Source organism: Mercenaria mercenaria, chromosome 8, assembly GCF_021730395.1.
Source record: "Mercenaria mercenaria strain notata chromosome 8, MADL_Memer_1, whole genome shotgun sequence".
NCBI lineage: Eukaryota > Metazoa > Mollusca > Bivalvia > Venerida > Veneridae > Mercenaria > Mercenaria mercenaria.
The window spans coordinates 8727609-8743630 of NC_069368.1; the positions used below are offsets into that span (position 1 = coordinate 8727609).

Consider the following 16022-nt stretch of genomic DNA (forward strand, 5'->3'; position numbering starts at 1 on the left):
GGGATTATGTCGGCTTAGGGATTAAGTCGGATTAAAATGCCCCATTGCACCATTGCCCCATTGCACCATTGCCCCAACTCTGTGAAACACCTCGTTATATACTACTGCTCTATCATGTCGTCAGAATAAGAATCCCGGTCTTACAGTATCCGTGGTGAAAGATGGAAAAGTCCAGTTTGCGAAGGGTTACGGAATTGCTGAGCTCGGTACTAGCCGTAGAGTGACCAACAGAACCCTCTTTGGTATAGCCTCAATATCAAAGGCATTTACAGCTACTTTGATGATAAAACTATTACATGACAGAAAGTAAGAACAATATTGTATACATTGTAACGTAATGTTAAAAACTTTACTTTTTTATGGCATGCATTCCAGTATAATATGCTGTAATTAGTTTATACTAGTTTATTTAAGGTCGATTGTGAAGCAAATTCTACAACTTATATTAATCACTCTCGACACCACATTCCTGATGGAATCCATCGCTACGAGGGTTTGAGAGAAGAGAAGCCAGTTTTCCTTTTAATGCTGAGTGCCAAGCAAGGGAACTTCTGGTACCATTGCTCACGTCTTTGGTATGACGCAGCCATGGATTGAACCCACGTCCTCCCGCACTCGAAGTGGACGCTCTACCACTAGGCTATCGAGGCTGTAATTGATCCGAAGTGTTACTGATATACTTGTATAAAGGGAAGATGAGAGACTGACCATTTTTTGCTAGAATGTATTGCTTTACTGTGTAGGGTTTGTGTATTTTTGTTCAAGGTATAACATATGTTTAATACCGAAAGGATGGTTGGTGTCAAACCCCTAGTGAGGGTACCAACGTATCTCAGTGACTATCCACTAATGCTTTTCTAAAATAAAACGCGAAAAAGGCAACTTGTTTTAATATGCATTATAGGGCTGTTGATATACTCACGTTTCGCTTTGGAGCACGCATGAATAAAAAGATTTATTTTATGCTCTGCAGTGAAATACTGAAATTTATCTGTGAAATAAAATTGATATTCTCACTGTTTCAAACAGTGAAAATATCATTTTTATTTTTCACTGGTACGGAATTACACTTGAATGCGAAAGAATATGAATTACAAATAAAAGAAAATTCCTCCCAGATATACTCCAATAAAGATATAGATGTATAAAAATACTAACAGGATCATATAAATATAAATGTATACATTCTATCATAATAAAATAATATTATAAACAAACTTGTCTAAAAAAACCTATAGTGAGTTTACAACAGTTGATTCTAAAACTTCCGCAGTTACAGGATATTGTCATTTGCTGGTATATGCAAAAAGCAAAAGCTACCTATCTGTACTAACTTTAATCTGTACGAAAGCATTTTGGTCCTTTGATTTCATGATAATAAGTGGCAACTTTTGCGCAACATAATATGTTTTCCAACAGGGAAATGATTAAAACCTATTAACTGTAAACAAGTTTGCCGAAGAGGAAATGATATTTCCGGGTAGAAGGCGTTTGACATAACGTGCCTGCACGTTAATTTGGAAGATCCTATACGTAAAAACGTAAATACTACTGAATACTAATCCCATTTATGATTTAGCACGTCTATCTACACGAAACCCGGTGATGTTCTGGCTGAAGGTTTCGCCTTCAATACTATAGAATTTACCAGTTACGCTACCATACGTGACATGATAACACGCTGCCTTGGTGTTCCAAACAACCAGATGATGAGGCTGGATACAACACTGACAAGGAAAGAAGCCGCTAGGTGAGACACTCACAGAATTATTGCACGTGTGTGATACATACAAAAATAAAAAGCATGATGGACGTGTAAACAAAGAGCTTCCTAGGATATGGTATATATTTGATAATTATCATACTTATGCAGTATACAATGACGACTGAACCGTTAAAGCTGAATCTTTATATAAATGGTACATGTTTATCAAGTATCTCGCATCTGCCAAAAGAACTACACATTTGTGGTAACTTGGTATCGATCTTACCGATTTTCGTCGCGAAAATTAGGATCGATCCCTCCACGGTAACATGTGATATATACCGAATGAGATATACTACCGAATTAAAAAATGTGTCCTTCCGGCACGTGCACAGAGCGTTTGACTTCGAATATTTTGGAAGAATACGTCTTTTCCTTGTGCGTATTAAGCGTCCACATAACTTGTCCGAACCGCAACGTCTTGCACATCAGTACAAATATGTGCATTATTGTTTTTGGTGGCTGCTGCCACCAGTGTCAAAAAGAATACTCCGTTTGAGAAATCTTGTCAGTTCTTAAGACCATCCTAACAACACAACCAAAAATAGTTCCAGGCTTTCCAGGTAAACAATTATCTACACTACGTGCATAATATGCAAAGCTATAATATATGCCTTAATACCATTTTTAATGTAAATTCGGCGAGTAAAATCAATACAAACTGAAGTCAACGTTTTAATTAAAACAACCACGTGTATGAATACAAATATGCAAATTTATGGTCACGTGAATAAACGATGACCTCATGTCACCTGAACTGGAGCTATGATATTGATTAGCTATTGCATAGTACTGCCCCAGAGGTCACGTAGCTTATAACGTAGAAAAGGTAGCTTATATATATAGAAACCTAGCCTGGGAACCCAGACTGACAATTCAAAAATGTTTTCTAACCGCAGTGTCACATGTATAACTCCCGAAATTTAAGGCTTTATTTGATAAAGAACAATGACTTCTGCTAGCAATAATCCGCGGCTAAAAATAGAAACGGAATTTCAACGGAAAAGTTTCCAAACATTTCCGGTCCATAGACAATACCAGTTTGTACCTCCGATAGCTTTTCCAGCAAGTTGTAACACTTTTCAAATATGTCAGAACAAACTTAAATGTTCGTCATAGCTATCAAATTGTAAGATATTATATTAATGCAACCCTAGTGATCTAAGAATGTTACTGAATTTTCGACTGCATTGTCTCGTTTTCGTTTCAAGCACGCAAAAATATGACCACACGTTAATTAGGCTATTAATAGAAAATCGATAATCAGCAGTGATACGGATTTCCTCAGGCGTTGATACTGCCAATTAACAATAATTAGCGCAAATTTAGTAAGATGATTTATGAACAGGACAGTACTCTATTGATATAACTTGAACATGTACAGTTCATCGTTACAAGAACAAAATATACTAAAACATGCATAGCAATACGAGAGTGAACAAAAATAAAAGAACATTCAGTTAAAATTCATTCGATATTGTTTGCAATGTGACCTGCCGTGAGAATCAAAGACATGTATGTTTCCTAAATAATATTCCCCCCACGGATAATCTTCCTTCAGCAAATGTACAATATAAGTTACTATATGTATGCATAGATACACATGTATTCGGTATAATTTCGTCTAACAAAACACGAATTATCAACGTGGAAACCCACAGGTCGCCCAAGCTGAGAAGTGTTGCAAGCTCGCTTTGACTAAGTGGTGCTACTGTATCACGATTTCATCAACTTGTAAGCCCGTGAAAGTGGGCACAGCGATGATACTAATACTCGCCTTTTTGAAACAGCAATTTGTCAGACTGTAGCAAGTCGTCGGATAGCAGATTTGACCAACTTAAAGATTGAATTGTTTCAAGACAGATTCTGCTCACTCCAGCTAAATTCATTCAAGTCGCACCATGAGAAAAACAACATAGTGCAATTGTGACCAGCATGGACCCAGATCAAACTGCGGATCCGCACACCACTCTGGTCAGGATCCTTGCTGTTCGCTTAAGGTTTCTCAAGTTGCAATAGGCTTTGAAAGCTAACAGCATGGATTCTGATGCGGATGCACAGGCTGGTCTGGATCTATGCTGGTCGCAAACGCACTACGTTGGTTTTCTCATACGCGTCTCATTATATCTGGATACAAATATATGTATAAAAATTAAAACGGTTTCGTTTCGCCAGTTACATATTTTCGACTTTTTTCTCGGTCTGACTAAAATTGTAAGTTTGTCTGACTTTTCGTCACAAATAATCAAAAAGGATCAAAACTATTCGTTAAAGACTGAACCAGTGTGTATGTAAACAATGACTGGCAGTGAAAAAGGATTAATTTTGAAACCAAAGCCGAATATTAAAAAAAAATGCAAAAAAAAAGTTCTTATGGTTTATATTAACAATTCCTCAGTTGTCGCGTAATATTTTAAACATTGATTAGCAGCCACCATCAGCGCTTTGAGCGCTTTGATTTTATTCCAAAATCTACCTTTAAATTGATACAAACGCATATTTCTGGGCAAGCTGATAGACTGTAACGATTCCCGATTGAGGCAGTGCCTTCTATCATATTATTATTATAAATGTCTTCAATATAAATAATAACCGATGAAAGTTTACAGATTTGCGATTTTACAAAAGTTATTTGACTTTGTGTTGCCTAAAATATATTCCAGGCGTATCCGTTACTTCCCCCCTCTGTACAAGTTTCGCATACATTATCTATACAACAGTATGCACTATGCTATCATTTCGTACCTCAGCGAGGTGATAGGTGGGAAACCGTGAGAGGAGCTCATTCAGCAATATATCTACACACCGTTAGGTACTCATTCTTATTGTAAAAGCGCATGCATCAGTATCTCTACACACCGTTAGGTACTCATTCTTATTGTAGTAGTTTATACAGCAGTATCTCTACACAGCGTTAGGTACTCATTCTTATTGTAAAAGCGCATGCAGCAGTATCTCTACACAGCGTTAGGTACTCATTCTTATTGTTAAAGCGCATGCAGCAGTATCTCTACACAACGTTAGGTACTCATTCTTATTGTTAAAGCGCATGCAGCAGTATCTCTGCACATCGTTAGGTATTATTCTTATTGTAAAATCGCATGCAGCTGTCTCTCTACACATCGTTAGGTACACATTCTTATTGTAAAAGCGCATGCAGCAGTATCTCTACACATCGTTAGGTACTATTCTTATTGTAAAATCGCATGCAGCTGTCTCTCTACACATCGTTAGGTACACATTCTTATTGTAAAAGCGCATGCAGCAGTATCTTTTCACAGCGTTAGGTACTCATTCTTATTGTAAAAGTTCCTACAGCAATATCTCTACACAGCGTTAGGTACTCATTCTTATTGTAGTAGTTTATACAGCAGTATCTCTACACAGCGTTAGGTACTCATTGTTAAAGCGCATGCAGCAGTATCTCTGCACATCGTTAGGTACTATTCTTATTGTAAAATCGCATGCAGCTGTCTCTCTACACATCGTTAGGTACACATTCTTATTGTAAAAGCGCATGCAGCAGTATCTCTACACATCGTTAGGTACTATTCTTATTGTAAAATCGCATGCAGCTGTCTCTCTACACATCGTTAGGTACACATTCTTATTGTAAAAGCGCATGCAGCAGTATCTTTTCACAGCGTTAGGTACTCATTCTTATTGTAAAAGTTCCTACAGCAATATCTCTACACAGCGTTAGGTACTCATTCTTATTGTAAAAGCGCATGCAGCAGTATCTCTATACAGCGTTAAGTACTCATTCTTATTGTAAAGCGCAAGCAACAGTATCTCTACACAGCGTTAGGTACTCATTCTTATTGTAAAAGCGCATGCAGCAGTATCTCTGCACAGCGTTAGGAACTCATTCTTATCATAAAAGCGCATGCATGTCAGAATAATTTGTATGTTTGATGTATTGATAACGTAACACATAAGCACAGATAGTGCTTGACTCCCTTATCATGTTGCCATAGCTATAATTTTTATTGAATTGCTGTAATTAATAGAATTTGGGTCATTTATGGTTGATTTGGGTTCATTATATGGATAGCTGGGTCCCAGCTTCGCACATTATACCATATACAAAGGTTAAAGGGAACCAGATATTTGATAGAGCAAGTACTCGTTGTAAAACGTTATGTTTAAATTTGGACCAATCAGAAACAAGTTCTAAAAATAGCACGTCTGCTGGGGTATAAATAGGTAGATGAATGATAGAGAGCTCATTCGGTATCCAGCGGTTAAAGAAGACACATCGAGGATTCAACTTATAATTTATCCCAGTACCTTGAGAAGGAGACTATTGCAGTCACCCTGTCAGGGCGGATAAATTATTAAAAAAAAAGGCTTTGGAAGTTCTTTGACTAAAGAAGAGTAGCAGAATTTCGATAAGGTTTCGAGCTATAGGGCCAGCGCAAAGGAGTTTTACCTTAAAGGTAATTGAATGCTATAGACGATAGCATATATAGGCTGAGCATCGGGAAGCTGAGACAGAGACCCAGAGTTTGGTAATCTACTGAGATAGTAGGAGAGTTCCAGCTTATAGACGGTTCAGCATTATTGGCGAAGTACAGCCAAGGCATCGGGGATAATACCTATATGGTAGTTGAATGCTACATATGATAGCATATAGGCGCTGAGCATCCAGGAGTCAGGGCAATCATATAGAGTTTGAGAGGACAGAGGCCGAGCATCTATGCGATAGGACTCGTATGTTGTTGATTCAAAGACATTGTCTGACGGGAACTTCAACAAAAAGACCAGTCAAGTATAGAGTCTCCAGCCTATAGGAGTTTGAGCTAATCATTTTTAATTAAAGATTGTTAGTTTGAAACATTTAGTGATTTGCCTGATCCCTGAAATTGTCTAGCTCATAATAGAAATCATTTACGAATCATTGGTACACGAATCATTTAGGCAAGGTAGCCAGAGGAAAATTCTATATCTGAGATATTTGGTCTCACCAGCTTTACGTTTAAACAAAGGACATTCTACATTCGTTTGTCAGCTAGTCTAAGACATAGTCACCTTAGTGATTGGACCCAAACCATTGTTCAAGATACTAAAGGCGTAGGCACTTCCCTGGGTCATATAACGAGTATCCTGACAATGCAGCAGTATCTCTACACACCGTTCGGTACTCATTCTTATTGTAAAAGTTCCTACAGTAATATTTCTACGCACCGTTAGGTACTATTCTCTATTGTACAAGTTCGTACATAAAAATCTCTACATACCGCGTTAGTTACTAATGCTTAATGTATAAGCTTATAAAGCAGTTTATCTTCACACTGTTAGGTGCTAATGCTTATTATACAGGCTAAAACAGCAATATAGCTACACACTGTTAGGTACGAACGGTTATTGTTCAGGCTCATACAGCAGTACATCTACAAACGGTTAAGTAGTAATTCTTATTGTACATGCTCATACAGCAATATATCTACACACCGTTAGGTACTAACGCTTATTGTACGGCTCATACGGCAGTATCTCTACACACCGTTAAGTACTCATTCTTATTGTACATACTCATACAGCAGTATATCTACACACCGTTAGGTACTCATTCTTATTATGTAAAAGCGCATACAGCAGTATCTCTACACACCGTTAGCGGTACACATTCTTATTGTAAAAGCGCATGCAGTAGTATCTCTACACACCGTTAGGTACTATTCTTATTGTACAAGCTCATGCAGCATTATCTCTACACAGCGTTAGGTACTCATTCTTGTTATAAAGCGCATGCATCAGTATCTCTACACAGCGTTAGGTACTCATTCTTATTGTAAAATCACATGCAGCTGTATCTCTACACAGCGTTAGGTACTCATTCTTATTGTAAAAGCGCATGCAGCAGTATCTCTACACAGCGTTAGGTACTCATTCTTATTGTAAAATCACATGCAGCTGTATCTCTACACAGCGTTAGGTACTCATTCTTATTGTAAAAGCGCATGCAGCAGTATCTCTACTCACCGTTAGGCACTCATTCTTATTGTACTTTAAGCTCACACAGCACTATATCTACACAGCGTTAGGTACTCATTCTTTTTGTAAAGCGCATGCAGCAGTATCTCTACACAGCGTTAGGTACTCATTCTTATTTTAATTTAAGCGCATGCAGCAGTATCTCTACACAGCTTAGGTACTCACTCTTATTGTAATTTAAGCTCATACAGCACTATATCTACACAGCGTTAGGTACTCATTCTTATTGTAAAGCGCATGCAGCAGTATCTCTACACATCATTACGTACTCATTCTTATTGTAATTTAAGCTCATACAACAGTATATCTACACAGCGTTAGGTACTCATTATTATTGTAAAAGCGCATGCAGCAGTATCTCTACACAGCGTTAGGTACACATTCTTATTGTAAAAGCGCATGCAACAGTATCTCTACACAGCATTAGGTACTCATTCTTATTGTAAAAGCGCATGCAGCAGTATCTCTATACAGCGTTAGGTACTAATTCTTATTGTAAAGCGCATGCAGCAGTATCTCTACACAGCGTTAGGTACTCATTCTTATTGTAAAAGCGCATGCAGCAGTATCTCTTCACAGCGTTAGGTACTCATTCTTATTGTAAAAGTTCCTACAACAATATCTCTACACAGTGTTAGGAACTCATTCTTATTGTAAAAGCGCATGCAGCAGTATCTCTTCACAGCGTTAGGAATTCATTCTTATTGTAAAAGCGCATGCAGCAGTATCTCTACACACCGTTAGGTACTCATTCTTATTGTAAAAGTTCCTACAGTAATATATCTACGCACCGTTAGGTACTATTCTCTATTGTACAGGTTCGTACATAAAAATCTCTACATACCGCGATAGTAACTATTGCTTAATGTATAGGCTTATAAAGCAGTTTATCTTCGCACTGTTAGGTACTAATGCTTATTATACAGGCTTAAACAGCAATATAGCTACATACCGTTAGGTACGAACGCTTATTGTTCAGGCTCATACAGCAGTACATCTACACACGGTTAAGTAGTAATTCTTATTGTACAGGCTCATACAGCAATATATCTACACACCGTTAGGTACTAACGCTTATTGTACGGCTCATACGGCAGTATCTCTACACACCGTTAGATACTCATTCTTATTGTACATACGCATACAGCAGTATATCTACACACCGTTAGGTACTCATTCTTATTATGTAAAAGCGCATGCAGCAGTATCTGTCCACACCGTTATCGGTACTTATTCTTATTGTAAAAGCGCATGTAGTAGTATCTCTACACACCGTTAGGTACTATTCTTATTGTAAAAGCTCATGCAGCATTATCTCTACACAGCGTTAGGTACTCATTCTTGTTGTAAAGCGCATGCAGCAGTATCTCTACACACTGTTAGGTACTCATTCTTATTGTAAAATCGCATGCAGCAGTATCTCTACACAGCGTTAGGTACTCATTCTTATTGTATAAGCGCATGCAGCACTATCTCTTCACAGCGTTAGGTACTCATTCTTATTGTAAAAGTTCCTACAACAATATCTCTACACAGTGTTAGGAACTCATTCTTATTGTAAAAGCGCATGCAGCAGTATCTCTACACAGCGTTAGGAACTCATTCTTATTGTAAAAGCGCATGCAGCAGTATCTCTACACACCGTTAGGTACTCATTCTTATTGTAAAAGTTCCTACAGTAATATCTCTACGCACCGTTAGGTACTATTCTCTATTGTACAGGTTCGTACATAAAAATCTCTACATACCGCGTTAGTTACTAATGCTTAATGTATAGTCTTATAAAGCAGTTTATCTTCACACTGTTAGGTACTAATGCTTATTATACAGGCTAAAACAGCAATTTAGCTACACACCGTTAGGTACGAACGCTTATTGTTCAGGCTCATACAGCAGTACATCTACACACGGTTAAGTAGTAATTCTTATTGTACAGGCTCATACAGCAGTATATCTACACACCGTTAGGTACTAACGCTTATTGTACGGCTCATACGGCAGTATCTCTACACACCGTTAGATACTCATTCTTATTGTACATACGCATACAGCAGTATATCTACACACCGTTAGGTACTCATTCTTATTATGTAAAAGCGCATGCAGCAGTATCTCTATACACCGTTATCGGTACTTATTCTTATTGTAAAAGCGCATGCAGTAGTATCTCTACACACAGTTAGGTACTATTCTTATTGTAAAAGCTCATGCAGCATTATCTCTACACAGCGTTAGGTACTCATTCTTGTTGTAAAGCGCATGCATCAGTATCTCTACACACTGTTAGGTACTCATTCTTATTGTAAAATCGCATGCAGCTGTATCTCTACACAGCGTTAGGTACTCATTCTTATTGTAAAAGCGCATGCAGCAGTATCTCTACTCACCGTTAGGTACTCATTCTTATTGTAAAAGTTCCTACAGCAATATCTCTACACACCGTTAGGTATTATTCTTATTGTACAGGCCCATACATAAATATCTCTTCATACCGCGTTAGGTACTAATGCTTAATGTATAGGCTGATACAGCAGTTTATCTTCACACTGTTGTTACTAATGCTTATTATACAGGCTAAAACAGCAATATAGCTACACACTGTTAGGTACGAACGCTTATTGTTCAGGCACATACAACAGTACATCTACACACGGTTAAGTAGTAATTCTTATTGTACAGGCTCATACAGCAATGTATCTACACACCGTTAGGTACTAACGCTTATTGTACAGGCTCATACGGCAGTATCTCTATACACCGTTAGGTACTATACTTATTGTACTGGCTCATACAGCAATATATCTACAGACTGTTAGGCACTCATTTTTATTGTAAAAGCGCATGCAGCAGTATCTCTACACAGCGTTAGGTACTCATTCTTATTGTAAAAGCACATGCAGCAGTATTTCTACACAGCGTTAGATACTCATTCTTATTGTTCAGGCGCAAACTGCAGTATCTCTACACAGCGTTAGGTACTCATTCTTATGGTATAGGCTCCTAAAGCAGTATCTCTACACACCGTTAGGTACTAACGCTTATTGTTCAGGCTCATACAGCAGTATCTCCACACACTGTCAGGTACTAATTCTAAGTGTACAGGCTCCTACAGCTATATCTCTACACACCGTTTGGTACTAACACTTATTGTTCAGGCCCACACAGCAGTATTTCTACACACTGTTATGTACTATTCTTATTGTACAGACTCGTAAAGCTATATCTCTACACACCGTTAGGTACTTACGCTTATTGTTCAGGCCCATACAGCAGTATCTCTACACACCGTTAGGTACTATAAATGTTTACCCTACAGGCCCATACAGCAGTATCTCTACACACCGTTAGGTACTCATTCTTATTGTTCAGGCTCATACAGCTATATCTCTACATACCGTAAGGTACTATAAATGTTTACCCTACAGGCTCAGACAAGAGTATCTCTACACACCGTTAGGTACTATAAATGTTTACCCTACAGGTTCATACAGCAGTATCTCTACACACCGTTAGGTACTATAAATGTTTACCCTACAGGCTCAAACAGCAGCATGTCTGCACACGTATTTGTATTAATGCATATTAAATACGTTCATATAGCGGTATATCTGCAGGACTATTTTGCAACTGAAAAGTGTAGGCTGAGACTAATGTCTACTGCAATGAAGAAGAAAACTGTATATAAGGTTTTTTTTCTTTCTTTCATAAAAATGAAATAGAATCAGCTGCATTTACGATGTTACACGGTTTGTTTTTGCAACTTCAGCATAGAGAGGGCTTTGATAATTGTTCATCATATCCTAAGCAGGAAGTGGAAATGGAAAACTTTGGCACATGGTACCGTTTGATAATTTGACTTTAATAAATAGAATCTGAAAAATTGCCAATGGCTTCGCCTAATTTCTTCATCAACATTAGTTTTTTTTTTATCTATAATATATCGTCGAAGTTTAATCATTTCTGATGAAAAATGTAAAATATTAAATATTTTATTGTATCTTGAAGGTATGAACGATTCCGACTTCTTGCTGACGGCTGACAGAACAAAGAAAGACGTTGCCCAGGGTTACGCAGATGATGAAGTGCATGGGGGGGGGGGGGGGGGGGGGCTTGTGACGGTTCCAGAAGAAGTAAATAAGTAAGTCCTTTGAAAAAAAACCCATATAATACGGTTTAAACAAATTACTAAAAACAATTTTCGTTTACAATTCTGGTTTTTATATACATGTATAAAAAAAGCGTTAAACCTTGATCCCGCTATACCTCGGTGACATGCAAGATGTTATAGATGTCACCCTAAACACTAATCAAAGAACCCGCGAACTCAAGGTAGCCGGCATCTTTATTTCATAAAGATAGTTATTACGTAGCTGTACGTAATGGCAAAATACTCTTCACCAATCCGAAATAAAGCCGAAAATAAAATGGGCAAAAAGATCGCATTTGCTACATTATATTTATTTCAGACAAGCATATATTTCAGCTTGCGCATTAAAATTACAATTTTATGAAATTTTAATATCTCCCTTTCTAAGGCAAGTTTTTCAAAATAATTTATGTACAATCTTGTATAAATTCTTGCGCTGTGGTTAAACGTCACTTACGTCGGGCTGAAATACCAAATTAAGAACCGGATAAAAAAGGCATTTTAGTTCTGAAAACCCTTTTTAATCGCAAATAACCAATTTGTTCACATTTTACACTATACAGACAGTGGGGCGTGTACGGGGGATCCACGGGTCTGATGAGTTCCTCGGCAGATATTGCTAAATGGATGCTGATGCAGCTGAACGGCGGTAAAATGAGAATGGTGATGTGGTTATAGATCCAGCCGACCTCGCCCAGACCCACTCACCACAGACAGCATTAAGATCGTCTACCGTGGAGAGAAACTTCCATAAACCAAAGGCGCCTTTCACAGTCACGGACACAACTTACGCTTTTGGATGGAAAAACGGATTTTATAAAGGTTTATTTCATTTTTAATTTTTCGTCATAACCTGCAATGTAAGTTTCAAGTTGAGCTCCAGCGTCCGACATGAAAAATTAAAATTCATCTTTTTTTGTGGATCAGATTTATCGTCTCAGTTTTAAAATGATAAAGAGAACACGAACTTATGTGACTGTCCGTTACATTCAGTGCTCCATCGTAAAAATCAATTAAAAAGTGACTAATAAAAAGAAATAATTTAAAAAAACTTCTTCAAGGCCCACATCTTTATCCACAAATTTTGCTCAGATTGATGTGATACTAATTCTGCGATAACCGAAGAACTACATGTAGATAGAAATAAATTATAAGAATTAAAGGTTAAATGAATCACACTTTTCTAGAATACAAGATGTTACGGCATACTGGAACAACATACGGGTACTCCTCCTTAATAACTCTACTGCCGGATGCAAACCTTGGTGTGTTCATAAGCATGACAGGGGAAAATGAAGGTTATATAACCCGTACTCTTAAACACAGGTAAATCATGTTTCAGCATTGGGTTTGTGTTTCTTCTGCGTACATAGATTCGGGTACTGACCAAAAATGTTCCGATCCTAGGCATTTGCAAGACTCATTTATGCCTCTCTGCTTCGCGGCCAAGTACAGACCCTCGTTAATTTAATATTTTTATTGACAAGAACAGTAAATTTATTATTTATAATTGTGTTCTTCTTTGCATACCTAGTCAATGGTAAATGCCTCTACATGAACACAGGATGGAAATTAGATGGTAAAGTCGACGGAAGGATAAATCTTATAATAAAATGAAATAAACAAGAAATATCTGTAAAAAAGATACACGGTCACATTAATCAATGCACACTTCAAGCTGCGAAACGTGCATGCACTCTGCACTTTTACATTCGATTGGGTATTTATAAATCTTATTCTAAAATGAAATAAACAAGAAATATCTGTAAAAAAGATACACGGTCACATTAATCAATGCACACTTCAAGCTGCGAAACGTGCATGCACTCTGCACTTTTACATTCGATCGGGTATTTATAAAGCGACATCATGACATGTCATGCCATTCTAAGTAATAGATGTCTCTATGCATTTCAGTTAATAAATATCTTAAGTTAAGGTTTAGCAGTATATCACAAAACAACATATTTTTTTTAGCGAATGAACATTATCTTGACACACAACTTATCTGTCCAATACATGTTTTACTATTCTGTCCCACGGAGTTGGATACCTAAAATATTCTAAATGAGTTGTCCCCCTTTAAATAAGAATGCCATTTGTAAAGAAATAAATGTAAACAATTGTCAAAACGATGTTATACCTAGTTATGTAAAGTTTAAACACTCGCACGATGTTGCAAACGCATCAAAACGAAGACATGTAACAGCTTTTTAAAAATGGTGAGTTTTTAAAGGCGATGGACTGTCCAGAAGTGTGGCGCCTTCTTCATGTAGTCCCTTTTCGGAATTCAATACATATATGAATAAATTGACAATGGTTTTGTACAGTAATATAAATGTTTTATATGCTATTATATTTTCATGTAAAACAATGCTTTCTTTCTATGATTTGATGACGTTCGAACTTTTTTCTCCGAAACATGGACCTATACCTTAATACCTGTCTTTCTTGAAGTTATCTTTTGGACACGTTTCTCGGCGTAGAGCCCACAATTAATGTGACAACAGTTTGTACATACCCCGAGCCCTGGTACAGAAGTAGTCATTCCTTGAGGGCGCCGATAGACAAGACTATACAACCAACAAGGTCACTTACAGACTATGTGGGATCGTATCACCAAATAGCGTATGGTGACATAGTGATCAGAATGAATGCAACTGTGAACCAGTTACAGGTTTGTTCACGTTATTCTCTCGCTTTGTGTCTCCTTAACCCTTACTCTGCTAAATTTCTATAATGAACTCGTCCATCTTTCAATTTGGACAGTACCATTAACTGTTAAAGGGGGTGCTTACCAAAAAATACTGACTGAATGGCGAACAGTGCAGATCATGATCGGACTGCACGGATTTGCAGGCTGGTCATGATCTACACTGGTCGCAAAGGCAGAACCAGTCGTGTTTAGCTTGATAAGGGTTAAGATTTTCTTTTATATAAACAAAGAAGGATTTTACCGTTTATTGTCTTGTCGATTAAAACACGTTTTCGTAAAGCGCCAAGGGAAGTAATATGGCCATTTACTCCTAAATAAGGATTCCAGATTAGTATCCCTTCCTGGTGTAATTCGAACGATGGCTTTCTTGGCAAATAAAACACGACTTTTCGTTCAGATGCGTCGTAGTTAATCACTCGAGCCTTCGGCCTTTGTGATTAGATTACGGCGCATCTGAACCGGGTTTTTTTTTGCCAACAAATCACGTATTTCCCAAATATATGTTTGGGCAAGTTATTCTCTCGCTTTGTGTCTCCTTAAACTTCCAGATTCTGTATTATGTGCGAATGTAAATAATCAAGCAATATCATATTTCATATTTTCTTTGTGTTTAAATGAAGAATCAGGCTAACTAAGCTACATGTGGAGAAGTTGTGTTCATTCCTACTAAGCAGCTTCTCAATTTTTCATTTCTATTTCAAAAATATTATACAGCTAAAATGCATGCAAACTCATTACAACATTATGGATGGGGGGGGGGGGGGGGTGTAAGGGGACTCCGCGGCCGAGTGGTTAAGGTTTCTGACTTCAATTCAAATCACTAGCCCCTCATCTATGTGGGTTCGAGCCTCACTCGGGGCGTTGAATTCTTCATGTGAGGTAGCCATCAAGCTGGCTTACAGAAGGTCGGTAGTTCTACCCAGGTGCCCGCTCGTGATGAAATAATACATGGAGGGGCATCTGGGGTCTTCCTCCACCATCAAAGCTGGAAAATCGCCATTTGACCTATAATTGTGTCGGTGCGATGTTAAACGCAACAAATGCCAAGTATGAAATCTTAGTTAGTATAACTTGATTCATGACTGTAAAAACTTGCGTGTAGTGATAAGAATGGACTAATGTCACTGTCATATGTCAATGTCCCTTTTTCAAACGCCAAAGTTAAGTCGACGGTACGGTTCAAGATGTGTTATTGTAAAGAATGACCAACGCAGCATTCTTACTATAAGTATATATGTTTATGATATGAGTGTGCGTTAACAACTGCTGAAGCAGATATCCCAAACTGGGTGTAGAAATTATACGCATGCGCTGTTAGTATACTACATCATCTACATAATGATACACGAGGTAACGACGGTACGGCATGAATCCACTACGGCACGTGTCTAATCGTT

At 37.7% G+C, this 16022-nt stretch overlaps 1 long non-coding RNA gene across 1 annotated transcript; it reads left to right on the top strand.

Moving 5' to 3' along the window:
- The first annotated feature begins 12494 nt into the window (after positions 1–12494).
- Positions 12495–15063, top strand: LOC123565876 (uncharacterized). Its single transcript, XR_006689265.2, has 3 exons — positions 12495–12731; positions 13097–13235; positions 14367–15063. It is a non-coding gene; the product is annotated as an uncharacterized LOC123565876 (long non-coding RNA).
- The last annotated feature ends 959 nt before the right edge of the window (positions 15064–16022 follow it).